Raw genomic sequence first — 19,835 nt, forward strand, 5'->3', positions numbered from 1 at the left:
TGATATTCTCACATATATCATACTGTATGACAGCATGGGCACAGGCCACGCCCTCAGCCTCCTGTACATGACGCTATGATATTCTCACATATATCATACTGTATGACAGCATGGGCACAGGCCACGCCCTCAGCCTCCTGTACATGTATGATATTCTCACATATATCATACTGTGTGACAGCATGGGCACAGGCCACGCCCTCAGCCTCCTGTACATGTATGATATTCTCACATATATCATACTGTGTGACAGCATGGGCACAGGCCACGCCCTCAGCCTCCTGTACATGACGCTATGATATTCTCACATATATCATACTGTGTGACAGCATGGGCACAGGCCACGCCCTCAACCTCCTGTACATGTATGATATTCTCACATATATCATACTGTATGACAGCATGGGCACAGGCCACGCCCTCAGCCTCCTGTACATGTATGATATTCTCACATATATCATACTGTATGACAGCATGGGCACAGGCCACGCCCTCAACCTCCTGTACATGTATGATATTCTCACATATATCATACTGTATGACAGCATGGGCACAGGCCACGCCCTCAGCCTCCTGTACATGTATGATATTCTCACATATATCATACTGTATGACAGCATGGGCACAGGCCACGCCCTCAGCCTTCTGTACATGTATGATATTCTCACATATATCATACTGTATGACAGCATGGGCACAGGCCACGCCCTCAGCCTCCTGTACATGTATGATATTCTCACATATATCATACTGTATGACAGCATGGGCACAGGCCACGCCCTCAGCCTCCTGTACATGTATGATATTCTCACATATATCATACTGTATGACAGCATGGGCACAGGCCACGCCCTCAGCCTTCTGTACATGACGCTATGATATTCTCACATATATCATACTGTGTGACAGCATGGGCACAGGCCACGCCCTCAGCCTCCTGTACATGTATGATATTCTCACATATATCATACTGTGTGACAGCATGGGCACAGGCCACGCCCTCAGCCTCCTGTACATGACGCTATGATATTCTCTATCATACTGTATGACAGCATGGGCACAGGCCACGCCCTCAGCCTCCTGTACATGTATGATATTCTCACATATATCATACTGTATGACAGCATGGGCACAGGCCACGCCCTCAGCCTCCTGTACATGTATGATATTCTCACATATATCATACTGTATGACAGCATGGGCACAGGCCACGCCCTCAGCCTCCTGTACATGACGCTATGATATTCTCACATATATCATACTGTGTGACAGCATGGGCACAGGCCACGCCCTCAGCCTCCTGTACATGTATGATATTCTCACATATATCATACTGTATGACAGCATGGGCACAGGCCACGCCCTCAGCCTCTAAACACATCAGGTCCTTATACAATCAAACTCTAAAGATCATGGACAAGAAGACAATCTGCTTCCATCACTGCAATATTCTCCAGAAGTATAAATTCTTAAGCTTTGAAAGCTTTAGCGATTGATGTTTTCTAAAACTAACTTTCAAATGTCTCAATAATCTGCACCTGAGCCTCAGTTCATTTGTGCAGAGACAAAACAGCAGCAGAGTCACAGAGGCTCCATCAATAATAACTGCATAGTTCCTCACTTGGTCAGTCTGCCTTTACATATACAAGTGCAAAGTTATGGAAGTCATTTCACACTGAACTTAAAACCATGACTGAGTTTAAAATGTTCACCATGTTAAGTCTTGGCTGAAATGGAAACAGAATTGTACCCATTTGTAAATTTGTAAATAGCACTGAGTTTGTGTGTAAATGATTTATAAAGTGCATATAGGTACGTTTTTAAGGTAAAATTGAAAATGTTAATTTAGTGTAGACAGGCCCAACCAGGGACTGAGTTGAAAATTAGCACTAGCTCTAAACTCTTTTTGCATCGCATCAGTAACAAGCTTGTTTTGTACTATGTTGACTTGCAATGTCCCTGTCAAATACATCAATAAATAAACTAAAATAAATAAAAACGCACCGGCCTGCGCTGGCTGCTCCTACAGATTTGCCCCAGCAGCAATGGCAACGGGTCAAATGCAGAGAGAATTAACATCATTCTAATAAATAATAATAAATAACTGTATTATTATGAGTTTTGACTATTGTGTAAAGGCCCAACTAGGGACAGACATTGAGAATTAGCTTTGGCTAAAATGTTGAAGTATGTTTCTTTTATTATTGTTCTTGCTCTTCACCAAATTCGTGGTACGGACACAAATTTAAAGGAGCTATACCTGATTTCTTTTCTAGTTATGGAATGAAATTTGTTTTGTCTTCCTTCCGTATAGTGTAAACTCAGACATTTGTGGGAAAACACTGTAGATCTAATTATAAAGCATTTGTGTCAATTTCATGAACTTGGAGGTGAGTTTTCTAGCATCCTTGTGAAAGTGACCCTGAAAAGTGACCCTGCAAGTCGTGAAATGTGCCTTTAAACATCTCCCTATTAAGAACTGGGATGCTACGGATATGTTAGGAAGATTAGGGATGAGTTTGTTCCCCCTCCAACATTTCAGTTCAGCATTTAGCTGCTAATGCTAAAATCTGACTGTGTTAGCCGCTGCTGCTTAACTCTGACTGTGTTAGCCGCTGCTGCTAAACTGTGACTGTGTTAGCTGCTGCTGCTTAACTCTGACTGTGTTAGCTGATAATGCTAAACTCTGACTGTGTTAGCCGCTGATGCTAAACTCTGACTGTGTTAGCCGCTAATGCTAAACTCTGACTGTGTTAGCCGCTAATGCTAAACTCTGACTGTGTTAGCCGCTAATGCTAAACTCTGACTGTGTTAGCCGCTAATGCTAAACTCTGACTATGTTAGCCGATAATGCTAAACTCTGACTCTGTTAGCCGCTAATGCTAAACTCTGACTGTGTTAGCCGCTGATGCTAAACTCTGACTGTGTTAGCCGCTAATGCTAAACTCTGACTGTGTTAGCCGCTGATGCTAAACTCTGACTGTGTTAGCCGCTAATGCTAAACTCTGACTGTGTTAGCCGCTGATGCTAAAATCTGACTGTGTTAGCTGCTGATGCTAAAATCTGACTGTGTTAGCTGCTGATGCTAAAATCTGACTGTGTTAGCTGCTGATGCTAAAATCTGACTGTGTTAGCCGCTGATGCTAAACTCTGACTGTGTTAGCCGCTGATGCTAAAATCTGACTGTGTTAGCTGCTGATGCTAAAATCTGACTGTGTTAGCTGCTGATGCTAAAATCTGAGTGTGGGATGTGTTTGTTCCCCCACCAACATTTCAGTTCAGCGGCCTTTAAACATGTCACACTGACAGACGAGGTAAAATACAAAACAAAACAACATACTTCACTGATCCAGTGGGAGAACCCTCTTTACAGATGCTCTTTGTGCTTTTTGACTGAAGCGGGAGCACCAATATAAACATAGGATAATTACAATAATACTAATTTCTCTCTGAAAACCAATATCTCCATTTTTTGTACACTCTAGTATGACATGTATTCATCTCCAACACCATTATTGGCATTAATAAATATATTATTGTTAGCTAATACTGACACATTCAGGGACATGTTCATTAATGTGCAAAATGGAGGCAGTGAAGGCGGCTTTCATTTTTGTGTTTGTTCAGTTACATTTGCCTCTTTTCAACGTCACATCATTTGATCTCGTTTGAGAGTCGGACCTTGGGCAAAAGCCACACTCTCCATTTGCCGCTCTAATGTTGGCGTCACTGCAGACGGAGGCATGCGCCCGTCACCCTGAGCAAAGACAGGACCTCTCGGACAACAGATTTGCTTCTCCAGACTTTCCATTGGAATCTTTTCTGACTTGTCCCCGTCCCCGGGACCCTCACACTCTGATCCCCGGTGGATTGGAGTCACTTCTCTTTGCGGGTTATTTGTCACCGCTCATTTCCCTTTTCATTCCCTCTCCCACCTCGTCCCTCCATCGCCCCGTTGTGATTAAAGCCGGGCCGTCCAGGGGATCTCAGCTCATTTGTTCCCCGCGCTCTGCCTGAGCCCAGCTGCGTCTGCGAGAGCCCCGGAAATAATCATGTTTTGGCCTCGAGCCTGAAGCAAAATACAAAAAAAAGAAAGTGGAGTTTGAGAGACAGAGAGAAATGGATTGCGGTTTGCGCCGTTGTTTTCCACATTAAGCCTTGTCAGAAAAGCACTTTTATCCCCCCATAAAATGTATTGCTCTGTGTTAGAGTTTGTTTTTGCATCCAAAAAGCATGAAAACAAAAATGCCATTACTTTAAATGCAGTCTCGCCCATCTTTACCACCCACAAAAGGTGAAAAAGTTGCAATGAAGTCTAACACAGAACTCTTTTGCTGTAGCTACATAAAATCTTACTATCTATGCATCTAACAAATAAACTTGGGCACAAAAGGTTGGTGCAGTGCAGTAACTGAAGCATATACATGTATATAGTAGGCTATAATACTGGAAGGAGGTTTTTTCCTCTTGTCGGGAGCAGCAGCTTAACAAAACAGTCATCAAACCAGCATCACGCTGCGTCTCGGAGGAGGCCTTCCTCATTAGTTCTGCATAATCCCTAATGTACAGCTACAGCAAGCGCCAACAGCCATTCAATAAACTCATGATAAACTCATGTAGTAAGGAAGAACCGTGTGTTTTGGTTCTAGCTCAGGGGAGTGGTGCTTTTGGAGCAGAGTCCTGGTAACTCTCTGTGTTTGCAGCTGCAGGGCTTCCCCCGGCTCCTAGTGTTAGCACATGTGCTATAACACTTGAAAACAATGCAGCTGGCTTGTCCAGTGTTATTGCTATGTCCATGTTAAATCAGTTAATAAATGAAAAGAAGTGCTCCAGCTGCTATTGCCAGAAACCAGTTCAAAGCTTGCTTGAATGTGGCTGGTACTGGCACAAGTATAACAGTACTCTTTCATATTAAAAAGTCGAAATCAGTGTTTTTCAACCAGGGGACCCATGGGGGTACTTGGAATGATTACAGATAAGATCAAACTGAGTAATATTTGTATTGTCCCGAACGCCAGAAGCTGCGCACACGGGCCAGGTCGTCCACCCAGTCTTCTTGGCACCCGATCCCCACAGGAGGGCGGGCCCACGTCGTCTCTTCGGGCTGTGCCCGGCCGGGCCCCATGGGCAGAGGCCCAACCACCAGTCACTCGAGTTCGAGCCCCAACCCCAGGCCTGGCTCCAGGGTGGGGTCCTGGCTGCGCCATGCTGGGCGAAGTCTCAGTCCTTGATTTAGTACTGTCCATAGAAGTCTTGTGAGCTGCTCTTCGTCTGACCCGTCACCTCGGATCTGTTTGCCATGGGAGACAGAGCTCCTCGAATCATGAGATCTGGGTAATGACCGAAAGGACAAGATCGCCAATACAAGCGGCCGAAATGAGTTTCCTTCGCAGGGTGGTTGGGCGCACCCTTCGAGATCTGGTGAGGAACTCAGTTACCCGAGAGGAGCTCGGAGTAGAGTCGCTGCTCCTTCACGTCGAAAGGAGCCAGCTGAGGTGGCTCAGGCATCTGTTCCGGATTCCTCCTGGTCGCCTCCCGCGGGAGGTGTTCCAGGCATGTCCTAGTGGGACAAGGCCTTGTGGAAGACCCACGACACGGTGGTGGGACTATGTCCCCGAGCTGGCCTGGTGTCGCCTCGGGGTCCCCCCAGAACAGCTGGAGGAGGTGTGTGTGGATCGGGAAGTCTGGGCATCTCTGCTGAGACTGCTGCCCCCGCGACCCGGCCCCGGATAAAGCGGAAGAAAATGGATGGATGGATAATATTTGTATTATTAGTAAAATAAATAAAAATAAAAAGTTAATGCTAGTGATGTTCCACAGTTCAAGGTTTTGAATTAGCTTCATTTTGAACACTCCATTAAAGGGACTTTCTAAGTGAGTTTAAAAATTTTACAACTAAACATTTTCCTCCCCCTACATGTTCCAGCATGTCCAGGTGAATGAGCTCAGACCTGTTCACCACAACTGCCTCTGAAATCCTGCACTGTCTCTCAGAAAGGCGTTAATTCGGGTCTGAAGTGCCTCATGCACGAGCTTAATATAGAAGCTGCAGTTACATGTATGACCTGAGGTGGCAGTAGTGAGTGTAAAATTGCCAACTTGCATCTACTGAAGGAGTTTAGTTGACCACTTTGTAACAATATTGGCACGATCCTCGAGGTATGGGGTACTTATTTCAAGACCTGCCCAAAATCAAGCACATTTTAAGCCATTTATCTGAGATGAGATTTTTTTCAGTAAATGATGAGAAACCAAACATGACACGATGTCAAAATTCAAGTATATCCAAAGGAAATAACGAGGCTTTTAATTCAAGACAACTCTGTGAATATTTACAGCGTCGGTGGAGCACAGAAGTGGAGCCCTGCAGGCGAACGAGAGCCGCCGCTGGAGTTTCCCGCCGCAGTGAACGCGCCGCGGCACACAGACTCCATGTCCACCGGCGGCGCTTTCCCTCCGAGACGCCGCAAGCGAACGCACCACGCATCATTAAAGAGACAGCGGAACACGGCAGCGAGTCAAGGCGTCGAGACGGCAGCAGAACTTCTGGATTTGTTTGTTGAGTTTTAGTTCACAGGATTTAAGGCGAGACACTGCAGTTGAATAGGGAAAACATTTCAGTTTACAGATATCAATTTGAAACTGTTGCTGTCGATCACTGGCATAAATGTGAGAAAAAAATACATTGCAAGTTTTCTGTCATTTTATCTTTTCATATAAGAACAAGGTGTTTTATGCCTAAAAATGCCCCAAATTTCCCATCTTTTCTGCGACGAAATCTGAATAATGGACAGAGCTACATTCAAATTTATGGTTTCATTTTATTGATGAAGGAGTTGCCAAGACTTTCTCAGAGGGGATTTTGGATTTCTTGTTTAGTTTTAAAATAAGCTGTTTTTTAGTGGAAAAATTTGTAAAAATGTAATTTTCGCCTTATTTTTTGACATTCAAAACTCAATAAATGGGGCTTAGGGATTAAATAATAAAAAATCCCTCTGAAAAAATCTTCCAAATATTGTTCAGTCCAAGGCTGGAAAATGTGAAGTCTTTAGGTCCGACTGACGTGGACAAAGTGTCGCCACAATGACAGAAAAATGTGTTTTGAGAAAAAGGCCCTTGAAATTGTGTTCTCCCATATAAGTCTATGGGGGAACATTGAATCAGCGCAATATTTAAACATGTTTTTGTGAAGATTAGGCATATTTTCTGTTTCCGGGTGAAAGCTTGTATGTTCAGAGACCAATTTAGCCCAAAACCTGAAAACTGAATTTTGTTTTGTTTTGCCTGTAGTGTCTCCCCTTAAGTCGAGATGCTGAATAGGGAAAAAAATATGATTAGTTATAATAATGGCTATTTAGTATTTCCAGTGATAAAATGTGCCTCTCTCTCCTCAGGCTGAAAATGTGACTCGCCGCACAGGTTACGTTAGGAAGGCAAATACAGTATATATACAGTATATATATACATTTTTTACAAAGGAAAACAACAAAATAGTAATGCACTGTGACTTGGATAAGTAACTTTAAGATGATTATTGCTGGGTTTCCATTTCCATTTCCCAAATCGGTTTGATTTGATTTACTTCCCGAGGGCCCAATTCGATTCACAATTCAAATTGATTGATTTTTGATTCAGGTATATCGCCAGTTGACTTGGATATGGAAGACATTCTCAGAAGAACTAAAGCCACAAATAATAGAAGCTAACTCTGACTTGGTAAATGAGTATTATGTTTACATTCAGAATTGAACTCCCCCCTTTGTTGCCATTTGTGGCTCAGCCAATCAGGTCGGCCTTTGACAGTAAACAACATGGCCACCACTAACACTCAGACTGAAGCTCCATGGCAAGAGTTTTGGAAATAAACCACTGAAACGTGAGCAAAAGGGGGCGCTATTTTTGACCAGCGATCATTTTCATTCTAAAGAGAACCGGGCTGAATATGCGTTCCCCTAAAATGCACCCTGTCCTGAGCGAGTGTTTGACCTCTGTTGTGGATAAACTTCCCTGAGCTGGTGACCGTGTCGGAGCCTTGTAAAGTTGCGGCTGACGGGGGCAGAGCGGCGGCTGAAGTACGGCTCTTTCACCGCCCGTCCTCTCCCGGTTTTATGGCCCCTCGTGCCGGACGGATACTACCACTGTGACCTTGCCTTTTGTTGTGCGGAGCGCGTCCCGCCAATCACCATCCCTCGCACTGATGCCCCATTATCAGTATTTCACCGGGGCTGTCCCATCGACCTTCAGCCCCACAATGCATCCTGCTGAGTGGGAGCGGTCCTCTGTCCTGAAGACGGACGTCCGGGCCGCTCTCTAAAACCTCTGCTGTTGCACTGCGTACGAGCCGCAGTTTGTTTATTAAGGCGAGACACTGCAGGTGAATAGGGAAAAAATGTATATTTACAGATATCAATTTGAAACTGTTGCTGTTGATCACTGACATAAATGTGAGAAAAAAATACGTGGCAAGTTTTCTGTCATTTTATCTTTTCATATAAGAACAAGGTGTTTTATGCCTAAAAATGCCCCAACTTTCCCATCTTTTCGGCGACGAAATCTGAATAACGGATAGAGCTACATTCAAATTTATGGTTTCATTTTATTGATAAATGAGTTACTAAGACTTTCTCAGAGCGGATTTTGGATTTCTTGTTTAGTTATAAAATAATCTGTTTTTTAGTGGAAAAGTGTGTAAACATTTAATTTTTGCCTTATTTTTTGACATTCAAAACTCAATAAATGGGGCTTAGGGACTAGATAATAAAAAATCCCTCTGAAAAAATCTTCCAAATATTGTTCAGTCCGAGGCTGGAAAATGTGAAGTCTTTAGGTCCGACTGACGTGGACATAGTGTCGCCACAATGACAGAAATGTGTGTTTTGAGAAAAGGCCCTTGAAATTGCGTTCTCCCATATAAGTCTATGGGGGAACATTAAATCAGTGCAATACTTAAACATGTTTTTGTGAAGATTAGGCATATTTTCTGTTTCCGGGTGAAAGCTTGTATGTTCAGAGACCAATTTGGCCCAAAACTTGAAAACTGAAAAAAATTGAGTTTTGCCTGTAGTGTCTCCCCTTAAAAGTGATGCACCAGCTGATGTCCATGGTGACGCCGGACAGTCAGCGCCATACTGGGGTTTTAATGAAGGCAGAATATCTATCTCTAAGGACGGCGCCGCACACCCAGGAGGAAGAAGACAGGGAAACTCTTTCACACAGTTGTTACTGCGACGTTTGGGCCACAGGACCTTCATCAGGCTTGAGGACGCCCCTCTGTCAGGTATTTCAGAACTTTAGGCACTGCCCCCAACAAATCACAACCAATCAGATATAGGCTGTGGGTCATCTCCTCAAACCCGTAAAACAAATCATTTTTAACATGTGATTACAGCAAATAAATCTGAAATCTGATACTGTGTTAATCTCTGTAGAGAAATCTCTGTAGAGAAATATTATGAATCTAAACATTTTCATCATTATTGCATCAAAACATTCATGAGAATCATTGATATTAAATAAAGGTTCATCATTACGGCCTCTTGGGCTAAGAGTTTTGATATAGGCCATGGCTATTTAAGACGGCCTAGAACACCTGCCTCATTATTTGCCAGAGGAAGTTCCTGTCGGGTTGAAACGTTGCAACTTAAACAAACCTTCTCCAAGGATTTGATGGTGTGCGGGAATTCTTTTTTGTAATTTTGCCGTCAGCCTTCTTCCTGCACACCCGTCACAGATCGATGTGCGAAGTCTCCAAACCCTTTTTTACTCCAGTCCTGGTTTCATTGCCTTTTTTGTCCCGCTTTTGTCGTTCTTTTATTGTATTTTCATCCTATTATGACACTTTTTCAAGAAGCTCTTTAGATTTGGGTAAAGCCAAACTGGAGAAAATGTGTTTGGTTCAGACGGGGTTCAAGAAGTTAAAAGACTTTGAAAATTATGCTGACTGTCATTTGCGTTGGCAATTTAGAAAATGTGAGAAAAATGTCATATACATAATCATTTGTAAGGATTTCTGGATGTTGGAACATTGAGCTGTTTCGCCGTGAGTGTGGACTGTGGTTGAATGTAGCCCCCACTTTGTGATCTGTACACACGTGCACAGATCAGTGCAGCATTATGACAGAGGTTTACCTGACAGACATGTGAGCGACCTGCTCTGATGCAGCTGAAATCCTCACAAACCCACATCTACAGAGAGCCGTCGCATCTTTTTTCTCCTCATGATTACAGCAGCACCGAGAGGCGTTCAAGGGTTGTGGGAAAAAGTTCTGCACTGTAAACTGTAGACGTTTGAAATACCAAAAATAACAGACTTACATGAAAGTTGCAGTTTAGCAAATAAACACAAGTCTCAAAATGTTATTCTTTCTGCTGATAAAATGTGTTACTCAGTCACACGATTGATGAGATTTCCACATCTCATGGAATCCATGATCAGAGCAGTGTGTGGTCTATGGTGTGGGGGGGAGCCAGGTGAGGGGAGAGGATGGTGGTGGTTTTTGAGTTCCCCCCTGACTCTACTCCAGTGTTTCTGTAGTGGTGTTTATTTGACCATCACTGCAGAGTTTTTGGGGATCTTGCGAATGATCGTGAGCGTCACATCACGAACACAGGTCTTCTGTGGCTCGTGAAGGACCTCGTTAAGTGTGTAAAGCCATTATTATTACTTGGACATGATCAATTACAGACTTTGTCCTGAAGCCTCTGGCGCCTCCTGTCTGATGTCCTCTAACCGGAATGGACCAGGCGCCGCTCCTTTATCCATCCTCATGTCGGACGCGTTCCTCCGGTGAGCGGGTGGAGAGCGGGGGAGCGGGGGTGACCTGTGTGATACCGATCTGACGGCTGAGTAATGGCCCCGCAGATGGGAGAGGACAGCGGCCGAGAGGACACGCTTCACTGTCGTCACCGGGCCAAAAGGAGAGCGTCTGTCTCTGTGGGATGTTTCCGCACAAACACAAGACGTGTGGGTCTGGCTGCAAGTCGCCACAACTGGAATACGTCAGAACAGGGACAGAGACTACTAAACGTAACCTGAGACTCAGAAAAATGAAATAATGTCGCAATTTTGGTTCTGGCACCCCTCTTTTTGTCAACTGGATCATTATTTTAGATGGAGAAATCCTCTGCACCGCTGTATCAAAACAAGAAACACGCTTCTCTGGTCCATTTAACTCCACTTTCTTCTCCGTCTCTTGTTTACAAAATGGAGTCTGGAGTATCAGACCGTGGATGTGTTGGGTTTTCTTTCCTCACTTTATTCACGTGAGACAACTGTGAAGGTGACGTGCTCGGGGCTGTCCGAGAGATACCGCCCTATGTGGCATGGCGCCTGTTGCATCTCCTACTGCCAGCAGGTGGCGCTGCGGGCAAACAGGCGCTCGCTTATCATTGTGATTATTATGGCTCAGCTTGAATATTGAAAACATGGACTGTAAGCCTTAATCATCAACATTATAACCAAGGCTTGACATTTGTGACTTTGCAGGTAATGAGTCTATGTCATATATTAGTTTCACAGTTTAAGTAAATGCACTTTTTCATGATATTCGAAGTATATGACGAGCACCTGCATAAGTGCATCTCATTCACTCCCTGGGTCTCTGACGTCACTCACTTCCTGGTCCAGCCGGTGTGTCAGTGCGCTCCTCACTCGCTGTCATGGTCTGCGTCTGATGGGATGTTTGGGACGGAGTTTCAGTTTAATAGTACCAGTAGGCCTAGATGTTAACTGTCTTATTATTTACAGGTGATCTGGCCCGTGCCGATGCGTGACGCCGCTGTCCTAAAGGAGTCTTTTAACCGTGTCACTTTGGTTCAATCATGGACTTTTGGTTTCAACAAACAAATTGTCAAAATGAAATAAGAGCCAGCAAGAAATGATGGTTGAAATGTCTGTGAAAATGTGAATCCGTGAACCAAATGAACGAAACACAGATAATCATTTACTAAAACAAATTATACAGTAAGTAAACATCATCAATCATAAACAAACCTGCGTGCCTTAAAGGGCCTAGATGCAAATTTGCCATTTTATTCTCACTACTGCCACCTCAGGTCATACGTGTAACTGCAGCTTCTATATTAAGCTCGTGCATGACGACACTTTGGACCCGAAGTAACACCTTTCTGAGTGACAGTGCAGGATTTTGTGGTGAACAGGTCTGAGCTCATTCTACACATTAGGACATGGTGGACCATGTAGGGAGAGGAAAATACTTAGTTTTAACATTTTTAAACTCTGTATTGTCCCTTTAAGGCCTTCTCTTTGGTGGCGTCAGTTTATGTTGTTGCGAGCAGAGGTCCGCCATGTCCCAGCAGAGTCCAAACCTACACACCTTTAATTTGAAGTGTTTGAATTGCTTTAGATAGTTCCAAAATAGATTTTTATAATAACAGTCACCTCTCTAAAGGCAGTGTTGATAAATAAGACACTAAGGGACAGGAACAAGTAAAAACGGGGGCACGAGACACTAACTGAGAGCCCGAGCTCTTCAGTGGGGAGTTACGAGCCTCGGCGGCAGACTTCAGGAGCACAGGCTGGACCTGAAGCTCACAGAGATCCACCTGCAAATAAGGACCTTTTTTTTTCATTATTTCTGTAAACATTTCTTTATAGTTTTCTCTAAACTTTCTCCAAAAACAGAATCGGCCGCTGCTACAAAAATGTAATTGGCAGATGAATCAAACTTAGATAAGACCGTTTCTAAATGTCCCTGTGTTTTTCAAACCGATGTGACAGATCTGCAGGAAAGTGCCGTATCCATGACATTTCTTTGAAAACAGTTTGACATTTCACATCTTCAGAATGATTCAGAGCTGAGACGGGAGGTCACAGAGAGGTTTTCCCGACCACAGTTTATGCCAAGCCACAAAACAAGCCCAGAACAGCTCAAAGTAAAGTTCCAGTTAACAATTTCCTGAGTCTCAGAACATTTCATTGTAGAATTGCATCTTAAACAGTAAAATAACAATGACTCATTCTCTTGGACATAGAGACGTGCTGTCGACAGGTTGAACACTCACACATGCAAGTCTGTCGCTGTTTTGGTGAAATTTGGTGTTTCGATCTTGGAGAAGACCTTTCACATGATTTGTGTCGATCATTTTGGTTTTTTGGGGTGTGGGGTTTATAGGAGGGTATGGCGTGTATGCAGACTACTGACTGACACAGAGCCGGTTCTTCCTACACGCAGACTACACAAGTAACATAGGGCCCCCGCTGCAACAAGGGCCCCTTATTGCAACAAATGTCAAAGCGTTGTTATGGCGACAGGCTCTGACAGCACTCACTCTCTCTCCGCCTACTTTGACTCTTATAACACCAAAATGGAGCTGAAGTGGATGCTTTCCCCATCTCCCCCCAGGTGCCAGTGCATCTCCGGTCTGCTCTCGTCCGAACTCTCGTCTCTACTCTCGGCCCTGCTCTCGGCCCTGCTCTCGGCCCTGCTCTCGTCCCTGCTCTCGTCCCTGCTCTCGTCCCTGCTCTCGTCCTTGCTCTCGTCCCTGCTCTCGTCCTTGCTCTCGGCCCTGCTCTCGTCCCTGCTCTCGTCCTTGCTCTCGTCCCTGCTCTCGGCCCTGCTCTTGACCCTGCTCTCGTCCCTGCTCTCGTCCCTGCTCTCGTCCCTGCTCTCGTCTCTGCTCTCGTCCCTGCTCTCGTCCCTGCTCTCGTCCTTGCTCTCGTCCTTGCTCTCGTCCCTGCTCTCGTCCCTGCTCTCGTCCCTGCTCTCGTCCCTGCTCTCGTCCCTGCTCTCGTCCCTGCTCTCGTCCCTTCTCTCGTCCCTGCTCTCCTGCTCTCGTCCCTGCTCTCGTCCCTGCTCTCGTCCCTGCTCTCGTCCCTGCTCTCGTCCCTGCTCTCGTCCCTGCTCTCGTCCCTGCTCTCGTCCCTGCTCTCGGCCCTACTCTCCTGCTCTCGTCCCTGCTCTCGTCCCTGCTCTCGTCCCTGCTCTCGTCCTTGCTCTCGTCCTTGCTCTCGTCCCTGCTCTCGTCCCTGCTCTCGTCCCTGCTCTCGTCCCTGCTCTCGTCCCTGCTCTCGTCCCTTCTCTCGTCCCTGCTCTCGGCCCTGCTCTCGTCCCTGCTCTCGTCCCTGCTCTCGTCCCTTCTCTCGTCCCTGCTCTCGGCCCTGCTCTCGTCCCTGCTCTCGTCCCTGCTCTCGTCCCTGCTCTCGGCCCTTCTCTCGGCCCTGCTCTCGTCCCTGCTCTCGTCCCTGCTCTCGTCCCTGCTCTCGTCCCTGCTCTCGTCCCTGCTCTCATCCCTCTTTAGAGGACACTCATATCAGTTGTATCAGACAGTAGTTTGGCAAGTAGACGTGAGCAAAGCTGTGTTTGGCAAGTTACTTTCTGTAACTGCACCTCAGTTCTCTGAATGTGCGTGGCCTAATATCTGTGTTTTTTTTTGTCTTATAAGATTGTCGCATTGCAAGACATGGAGACTGTGAAATTGTGAGTCTGCGCTCGTCTTTACCGATGGTTCAAAGACACAATCGTAGCTACTGCAGATGCCGAGTGTTTAGCTGAGGCAAGTGCTGCTTGTGGGGTTTATTTTTGCTGAAAAGTGACCGGGAAAGTCCTGTAATGTCGGACCTGTGCCTGGCCTCTGTTCCTTTGACTCTGGTGGCGTGCGGTGTAGACGGGACAAAGATTCTATTACAGCGAGAGGATGGCTCACTCTGTGACACAGCTCGCCTTTTTTTTATCGTACGACGGTTTTATTTTAAATCTTTGTCCCTGTCTCACTGTAAGACATAAAACCTGCGATTTTCCCCACGAGTGATTGTTTGTCACAAACGTCGTGACCCGGCTTAAAACGATTTACCATCAGGCTAATTCTCAGTCAGGGGTAAGATAGAAATAACCGTCAGGTGCAAGTTTCACAGTTTTTAATCAGCGTTCCCAAACTGTGGGTCAGGGACCAGAGGTGAGACAATGTGACTTTTTACCATTTTAAAAAGTGTTGTCTGACAGTGACACATGGTTAGTGGTTCTCATACAGAGGGCCAGGGCCCGAATTAAGGTCATTATGTTCCACTTCTGCACTACTGCACTGTGTAGTTGTGTTTGACCATAAATGGGTTTACTCTTCGTCAGTTAGCTTTGGGATGGGATGGATTTACATCACATTTTTAAAATATAACATTTTTTAATTTGGGGTTTTTACAAACTGAGTCACAATAATCAAAATGATAACAAATAAAGGCTATACATATCTCACTTTGCGTGTAATGAGTCGATCATATATTACTTTCACATTTTAAGGGCCGGTTTATTTCTCTAAATTCCCGTCTGAAATGAGTTCCCAGCACGTGGTCCCCAAATGATTCGAGCGCACACAGCATGATTTGGCAGAATCCTGGAGGGACTGAATAAAATTCAACATAAATTTAACCAGCAGCCAAGCGTTTTGATGCACACACAGAGGCAGTCTGAGGGAGCGTGCCACTGCCGACGGCGTCACTGAAAATCATCTTTATGGCAGAGTTTGGGTGAAGGTCACCAGTGCGGAGCGGAGTTTTCCTGGAGCGAGCGCACGGCGGGCTGAGCAGCAGTGATTTATAAAGATTTTGAAGGCACATTATCAGGCAGAAATGAGAGCCATTCCTCACAGTGACAGGCCTCAGCTTCAGCTCGGAGTCCACGTCACAGCACACATCCTGCACGGCCCAGACGGAGACCAACATCCCACCAAACATGTCTGTGTGCTCTCAGTCATGCAGGAGTTATCCATCCTAGATGAAGGTTCTTCAGTCATCGTCTGTACTCTGTAGTTGTTTCACGTCACATCCAAAAGGCTTCGTCAATGACGCTAAGGTTTTCAGATCACAGGAGGATAAAGGCTACTCTCAACCTGATGGTAAATAACCTTTGTTATTAAGTATCAGTTTCAACAGCCCCACTCTCACCTAAATATATAGATTTTTAGGGACAAAATTGCATAATCTGCTGATGGTTTTATCTACACAAATAAAAGTGGATTGGAAATAGAGAAACAAAACAAAGTTATAATGCTTCTGTAATAATTTTTCCAACCAGGCCCTTTAAGGGCCAGGTTGCATTGTGGGTGGTCTACAGCCGTCGCTCTACAGTTATATTTTGTTCCTAAAACCCGTGTGAGACATAAGCCTGTTCAGCCTCTGTACTGCAGTCAGGGATTGCTGGAGAAGAGGAAACATAATCATAAGATAAGTTCATATTTAGTAACTCTTAGTCACTTCCCCTTCAGTATTAACCCAAAGTATTACTGAGTAACAAAAAGCAAACAACACTTAAAAACAGGAGTCTTCAGTCCGAGCAGAGCGGATCACACTTATGGTCCCGACTCAGGTAAGAGCAGAACTGAACAGGGAGGACATGCTGTGATGTAATGTCTCTTTTCAGTAACATTACAAGCTTAATTACATCAAATGACTGAGTTCATTATGGGACTTTGACCTGTACACTCAGCTGAGATAAATAACAAGGCAGACAAAACACTCCAGCTTTTACCAAAGGCCAAACAAACACAATTGAATTAAAGGAGAGATCTGTGGGAGCGCAGTAATGGGGCAGATATGAGCTCCCAGACTGGACTCATCCACGAGAGTGTGATCTAAAATGTGCACAAAGACCTATCGGAGAGAGTTCCCAGAAGCCTCGGCCTGGGCGCTGCGCATTAGCCAGGCAGATTGGGTGCTCGATAATGGCACTGGCCCGGGTGGTTAGGCGGGCGGGGGGCGAGGAGGGGGGACAGAGAGCGAGGCCTGTCCTGTCTGAGGATAGATCCGCTCTGGAACGTACTGCGGTCCTGTTAGCCCTGCTGCTGTCATGGGAAATAGCTTCAACAATCACTGTTAAAAGACAAACTGGACACTCTCACATGTGGCCCAGACACTGCCATCCAAATATGGTCATTTCCTTTGTGGCAGACACCAGTGATACAGACACTTGTGTTCGTCTCTCAGGAGAAATAAAGGACTAAACACAGGTATGCGGGCCAGGTCAGAGTTTTAGTGTTGGCTAACCGACATGTACAAGTATACAGTATATACAGTATTTACAGAGAGAGGCGGCAAGGCCTCCTACCGCACCGTCAGAAGGATCAGAAGTCAGAGGAACTTATGAGGGCATTAAACCTGGCCGATCTCATTCATAAACAAGGCACACGGTCATAATATAATAACATATACCCCAGCCACGCTTGTCCCACACACCGAGCTGTCAGTCAGCGGCTATTGTGTATATTGGATAGTGGCTACCGGGTAGCCGGACATCCGGGTGTGTGCAAAGGCTCATGGGAAATGTAGTTCTTACAGAAAACTGCAGCAAATAATTATTATTATTAGCTGGGTTACAAAAGTCCACGGGGATATTCACATGTGCATAGTACAGACCTCAGGCCTGTGGACGGAGGCTTGTGGGACGGCCCATAGCTCCCTCGCTCCAGCCTGTCCAAAATACACACTTGTCTTATTCTTTACAAAGACGTGTATCTGTAAGCAGGGGAGATTTCTTCCAATTCCCAATGGGCGGGATCGACAAGCATATTAACCAATCAGAGAAAAGCTGGATATGATGCAAACGGCATGCAGTGTATTTTGGAAACATGGAAGGAAAGATGCCTCAAGAACACAAGGAGTCATTAGGAACTGTTCAGGTTTGAAACTGGAGAACTCAACATGAATGCACTATGGCTTTTTCAATCAATGGGATGAAAAGATACTTGATAGAAAATCCTCAGAGACGATGGAGAGGTACATTCTTGTTAAAGGCTCTAACTGTATATTTAATTTAATTTTTGGAAATGGAAACAAACTTGCTCCGTCCTCCTTTAGTGTATTACACAACATTTGTGTGATAAACACTGTGTGTCTAATCACAAAACATTTATATCAGTTTCATGGACTTTCAGGTTATTTTTCTGGCATTTTTGTGAAAGTGACCCTGAAAAGTGACCCCGCAAACTTGAATAATTGTGATGCTAGAAATAAATATATTAGGAAAATCAGGAGTGAGTTTGGACCACAGCTAACAGTTTAATCAAGCAGCTTTCTCTTTCTTTGTTTGTCATAGAAGAAATAAGTACATTTAATTTTAGTCTGTGATTGGATCAATATTAAACCTTTGGAGAGCTGATTGGCTGGAGTGGACGGCTGGACACACAGGGTGAGCGGACCTGAAGGGGCTATAATAGGAAGCACACAGGCTCCTTCCTCCCTGGCAGCATTCAGACCCTTCTTATCATGGCGGACCTTCCCCTTACATTTGCCAGTGTGGGATTGAGCCTTTATGTGGAAACGGAAGCTCATCAGACTGAAGTATGCATTACACCGTGTCAGCCAGGCGTCGTGTCGGTGCACGGTGTGTCTGCAGAGCTATCAGATGAATGTGCAGCGGTCTGTCTCCGGGGGGCGCTCTGACTGACACTCCGAAATGAGCTTTAGGCAGACGTCACTATCAAAGGGCTGATAATAACACTGGAGCGCCGGAAAAGTGCAACTGAAGACTGATAACGGCAGATGTGGAGGAAAGACGTCGCTTCATCCTGCGGTCAAATGAAAGGTCTCAGATGATGCTTCACTACTTTTTCTCAGCTAAAACATGGCTGGAGTAGTTTTGCTAGCTCCTTTTGTGTCATTCTGGATATATTCTCTCGACAAACGTCACTAGGGTTTCCACTGGACATTGAAAAGCAATGTAAGTCATAAAAATGTATTGTGCCAAAATGACTTACAGTAAATGTCATTAGCAAGTATTAAATAGGATTCTGACTGGCATTACATCTACATTTCTTGGAAAATAATAATGTTGCTCAGCCTTCTTCTTCTGCAGAAAAACATGGTCCGAAACACATTCAGTGGCAATTTGGACTGAAACTGTACATTGATTGATTGTTTATTCCGAGTTTAATGTACAATACATTTTTTACATTAACATGTGCAGCTTTTGCTACATTTTAACATGCATTCATGACATATATAATTGCCTATATACATAATGCTGTACATAAACTGAAACTGTACATTAAAAGCTGTCCGTTGTGTCCAATTTGCTTTGAATAACAAGTGTCCCCAATGCATACGCTACAGCAGACCTGGGCAAAATAGGCCCGCAACTTGTAGGGCATAAATTCATAAGTATGTTAAAAAAAAAAAAAAAAGCTCACTCCAGCCACTAGGGGGCAGATTAAACAAGAATAAAAGGAAAGAATTCCACAGGTGTCCAGCAGAGGGCACTGACATAATAAGAAATCAGGATATAAACAACACATTGCATCAAGTGGGAAATGGACAGTCTGCCCCTGGGCAGCTGTGGCTACAATAGTAGCTTACCACCATGGAGTGTGGAGTGAATGAATATTGACTACAATGTAGCAGAGACTTGTGACACAGGCTTGTAAAGTGCAAGAAATGTAAGTGTTTATATGAGGCTACAGTCCTGTCGGGCTCATTATTATTCATTTATTGAAAAGCCTCAACGTATTTTCCCCAATCAAAACATGTTTTATTTTGGAGCTTTTGTTTATGGATCCGGCGATACACTCCCCATATATTATACTTCTATCCCGATATAAGTTTGAGTTATTGTTGGTGCGGCTCCGACTCAATTCAGGCTTCTCATGTGGCCCCTAATGAAAATGAATTGCCCCCCCCTGCGCTATAGACGACTGTTTTGACCCAGGCAGACACCAAAGTTTTGCTCACTATCTCTACAACTTTGACCATAGTCAGCCAGTGCTGAACTCTACACAACTCGTAATGTTAAAGACTAGATAGTGACACATGAGCCCGGCTGTATTGGAATGTAGAGACACAGTTTACTGTAACTAAACGTACGTGCTCATGACTGGAAGAGGCTGACTCAGAG

At 44.8% G+C, this 19,835-nt stretch overlaps 3 protein-coding genes across 3 annotated transcripts in view; 2 read left to right on the forward strand and 1 right to left on the reverse strand.

Moving 5' to 3' along the window:
• Positions 1-19,835, forward strand: part of rab5ab (RAB5A, member RAS oncogene family, b) — a 419,058-nt gene that overhangs the window by 250,000 nt on the left and 149,223 nt on the right. The window lies entirely within an intron of this gene.
• Positions 1-19,835, reverse strand: part of znf385d (zinc finger protein 385D) — a 465,630-nt gene that overhangs the window by 230,797 nt on the left and 214,998 nt on the right. The window lies entirely within an intron of this gene.
• Positions 5,176-19,835, forward strand: part of ube2e2 (ubiquitin-conjugating enzyme E2E 2) — a 67,379-nt gene continuing 52,719 nt past the window's right edge. Inside the window, exon 1 of the mRNA XM_079562277.1 lies at positions 5,176-5,186. The gene's annotated coding sequence lies outside the window, so the exon portion shown is untranslated. The remainder of the gene's footprint in view (positions 5,187-19,835) is intronic.

This window comes from Gobius niger, assembly GCF_951799975.1.
Source record: "Gobius niger genome assembly, chromosome: 8".
Classification (NCBI taxonomy): Eukaryota; Metazoa; Chordata; class Actinopteri; order Gobiiformes; family Gobiidae; genus Gobius; species Gobius niger.